General features: G+C 41.4%; 1 pseudogene; it reads left to right on the plus strand.

The window, feature by feature from the left end:
• Window positions 1-934: 934 nt before the first annotated feature.
• Window positions 935-1,926, plus strand: LOC145539467 (dnaJ homolog subfamily A member 1 pseudogene; annotated as a pseudogene).
• Window positions 1,927-4,441: the final 2,515 nt, after the last annotated feature.

Below are 4,441 nucleotides of genomic sequence, written 5' to 3' on the forward strand. Positions count from 1 at the left end.
ATGACAAACCTAGATATCATATTAAAAAGCAGAGACATCACTTTGCTGACAAAGGTCCGTCTAGTCAAGGCTATGGTTTTTCCAGTGGTCATGTATGGATGTGAGAGTTGGACTATAAAGAAAGCTGAGTGCTGAAGAATTTATGCTTTTGAACTGTGGTATTGGAGAAGACTCTTGAGCGTCCCTTGGACTGCAAGGAAATCCAACCAGTCCATCCTAAAGGAGATCAGTCCTGGGTGTTCATTGGAAGGACTGATGTTGAGGCTGAAACTCCAATACTTTGGCCACCTGCTGCGAAGAGCTGACTCATTTGAAAAGACCCTGATGTTGGGAATGATTGAAGGCAGGAGGAGAAGGGGACAACAGAGGATGAGATGGTTGGATGGCATCACCGACTCAATGGACGTGAGTTTGGGTAAACTCCAGGAGTTGGTGATGGACAGGGAGGCCTGGCGTGCTGCGGTTCATGGGGTCGCAAAGAGCTGACACGACTGAGCAACTGAACTAAAGTGAACTGAAGCGACGTAGCATGCATGCATGCATCTTGGTAAAATCTTAAAATGATACAGAATAGAAAAATTTACTTTCCAGGTTATGAGCTGTGTTCACCAAGTTAGATTCTAGTGTCACCTTGGCAACTCCTGGATCTTTACCATTTGTGGCTTTCATACAAAATGTTTCACTGATGGAACTTTCCAGAACGCTCGATGAGAGGCGGAGGAGTGGTGGCTGCTCAAGCTGCACACAGCAACGCACTCTTTCCCTCTCTCCCACACCAGCATCAGCCAGTTCAAATGCCACCCAAGAAGAACTGAAAAAGGCTTAAAGGAAAATGGCCTTGAAGTACCACCCTGATAAGAATCCAAATGAAGGTGAGAAGTTTAAACAGATTTCTCAAGCTTACAAAGTGCTCTCTGATGTAAAGAAAAGGGAATTATATGACAAAGGAGAATAGGCAATTAAAGAAGGTGGAGCAGGTGGTGGTTTTGGCTCCCCCATGGACATCTTTGATATGTTTTTTGGAGGAGGAGGCAGGATGCAGAGAGAGAGGAGAGGTAAAAACGTTGTGCATCATCTTATAGTAACCTTAGAAGATTTATATAATGGTGCAACAAGAAAACTAGCCTTGCAAAAGAATGTGATTTGTGACAAATGTGAAGGCCGAGGTGGTAAGAAAGGAGCGGTAGAATGCTGTCCCAATAGTCGAGGTACTGGAATGCAAATAAGAATTCATCAGATAGGACCTGGAATGGTTCAGCAAATTCAGTCTGTCTGCATGGAGTGCCGGGGCCATGGGGAGTGGATCAGTTCTAAAGACAGATGTAAAAGCTGCAACAGAGGGAAGATAGCTCAAGAAAATGAAATACTAGAAGTTCATATTGACAAAGGCATGAAAGATGGCTAGAAGATAACATTCCATGGTGAAGGAGACCAAGAACCAGGACTGGAGCCATTGTTTTAGATCAGAAGGACCATGCTGTTTTTACTCGAGAAGGAGAAGACCTTTTCATGTGTATGGACATACAGCTGGTTGAGGCATTGTGTGGCTTCCAGAAGCCAATATCTACTCTTGACAACTGAACCATAGTCATCACTTCTCATCCAGGTCAGATTGTCAAGCACGGAGATATCAAGTGTGTGCTAAATGAAAGCATGCCAATTTATCGTAGGCCTTATGAAAAGGGTCGCCTAATCATTGAATTTAAGGTAAACTTTCCTGAGAATGGCTTTCTCTCTCCTGATAAACTCTCTTTGCTGGAAAAACTTCTGCCTGAGAGGAAGGAAGTAGAAGAGACTGATGAAATGGACCAGAAAGAATTAGTGGACTTTGATCCAAATCAGGAAAGATGGCGCCATTACAATGGAAAAGCATATGAGGATGATGAACATCATCCTAGGGGTGGTATTCAGTGTCAGACCTCTTAGTAGGGCATGTGAATAACACTCACTGCTGGTGTTTTATTTGCAGTATTGATTGAGTGAAGTACTATAATCATAATATGCTCACTACTTGCTTTTGTTTTAATATTCAACTATAGTACTGTTTAAAAGTTAAATGAAGACTAAACTCAAATATAAAAGTTCTGACTTTGCCCTGTATGTATGATGACTTCAGTGTGCAAGATAAGTTTAATACTTGTAAAAACAACTTTAAAAAATTTCCCCTAGCGTTTGTTAGGCCATACTTTGTAACTGATTTCAGCTATGTACATGGAATAGCTTAGACTGAAATGCCAGGTATATATGTATTGACTTCAGTGAATGACCCTTAATTGTTAAGCTATGAAATTAAAACTGTATTTAACTGGCAGTCAGACAAAGAACTTAATTTGTAGAGAAGTGTTGGTCTGTATAGTTGTATTAGGTGGGATTCATTGTAATGTTTCTGCATTTATTCTATTGCCACAACTGTTACTTGAAGATGGCCTGCTGTATAATTTAATTTGGCCTGTGATATCAGTGATAGAAGTGATACCTTTCTAAAGAAGGGGTTTATCATAACATGCTGCTTCTTGAGGGCTTGCACTTGTAGAACTGCATTCCCTTCTGCTGTGCCATCTTTTATTAATATATATAGCTATTGGTCCTGGTTACTTCCCTCCCTCCATCCCCCGCCCCCTTCTCTTTGGACGACAGTAAGCCTTAGAGTAGTGACTTCTGGAGCAGGGAAACTTAGAGGTTAGAGTGATGAGAACTTTACATGGAGAAGTAATTTACATATATGAGATAGGAAAGTGTTTTTGTAGATATGTTACAGGCTTACTTTAAACCATTTAACTTATACTCCAGAGTAACTGTAACTTAATGTTGGTAGTATAGCAAATTATGATGAATAGCTTTAATTGTGTGTTTAAAGTCATATGTTCACAAGCTTAAAACTGGTATCAGAACTTAAGCAATTCTTGAAATGTATGAATGTCTCTTTAATATACTGATTGTAAAGCAAAAAAAAAAAAAGTTTCACTGAAAGTCTTGGGAAATTCTAGTTCAAGGAAACCCCCAAGTACAGCATCCAGAGATGCACATTAATATTGAGATCTTTATCTCATATTCTCCAAAATTTGTCAGCCAGCTTCTGTGTAACCCAGATCTAGTCCTATAGTTCTCTCCATGTGGCTTCAGCTATTTGAGCTCTGGTGGTAGTGGAGTTTATAACTTGTCACTCTAGGCACTAGAGTTTATATATTTGAGCAATGCTCTTCCCCCGTGGCTCAGTGGGTAAAGAATCTGCCTGCAATGCAGGAGACACAGGAGACATGGGTTCGATCCCTAAGTTGAGAAGATCCTCTGGAGAAGGAAACAGCAACCCACTCCAGTATTCTTGTCTGAAAAATCCCATGGACAGAGGAACCTGGTGGGTCTTCAGTCCATGGGGTCGCACAGAGTCAGACATGACTGAAACAACTAAATCCACACAGAGACATGTTTGGAGAAACTTATTTTTATCTGTAGACCAACTTGGGGGCCTGCGATCTTCGGAAAGCAACTTCTGAACTCTCGCTCCACCCTTTTATCTTCATGAGACTCTGGTTTTCCACTTGCAGAACCACGGCATCTAACATAGGGTACAGCAGAAAGTACTCATTGAAGTTGGAGATCTTTAAGGCTGGGAGCTGAGGTTTTTTCTGTAGATGAAGAATACAGAAGCCTACTGATTGAATACTACTGAGTTCTCTTGGCCTCGGGGCACATAGAGTTATTATCAAAAGATCGGAGTGGGGGGAGGGAACAAAACTAGAAATAAGCAAGTTAGGACCCTTACCTTCAGGAGGTTACAGGGTTAAGGCTTGCATTAAGTGATTTAAGAGGGTGTGGAAGGAAACAAGGCCTTGCTCTGGATTGAATGCAGTAAGGAAGTAGGGATAATTCTACCATTGGCTGTCTTCATAAATCTTGTCTATGAGGCAAGAGGGTTAAAACCAAAGGTGTAACTGGTAAAGAGGTAGCCGTCAGTTCTGGCCAGAATAAGGGAATGCTTGGTTACTGTAAAGGTTTGGACAATGTTCATGCTCCCTCATGTGTGTTCAGACATGATTATGGAATGGTCCTGTTTTCATCGTGATCTATCCTGATCACCAGTGGTGTTGTCTGATGTTGCTATTCTAGAAATTATGTTCAACAGAACACCAGGCCTATCTGTGAATGCCAGGCCAATTCTGAATGTCAGGGGCTGCTTTTCTCTTTCTCATCGGCCCTCCATATCTTCCCTCTATGACCTTCTGTGCCTTGTTTTGTGGACATCTGGTCCTTCATGGAGTCTAGACCATATTGTGAAAGCTGGCAGCTTCTATAGTCTTAACCCAAAAAGGACACAGGGCTTTATCTCAAGTGCTCCCATTTTCCTGGCTCCTAGCTCTTCTACTTACTGAATTTCCTCTAATATCAATATCCTAGTTGATAGTTAGCCACAGAGTAATCTAGATTACAAGGCAGAACATTT

The sequence above is a fragment of the Giraffa tippelskirchi genome, chromosome 2 (assembly GCF_054371585.1).
Source record: "Giraffa tippelskirchi isolate mGirTip1 chromosome 2, T2T-mGirTip1v1.2.pri, whole genome shotgun sequence".
NCBI classification, from domain to species: Eukaryota; Metazoa; Chordata; class Mammalia; order Artiodactyla; family Giraffidae; genus Giraffa; species Giraffa tippelskirchi.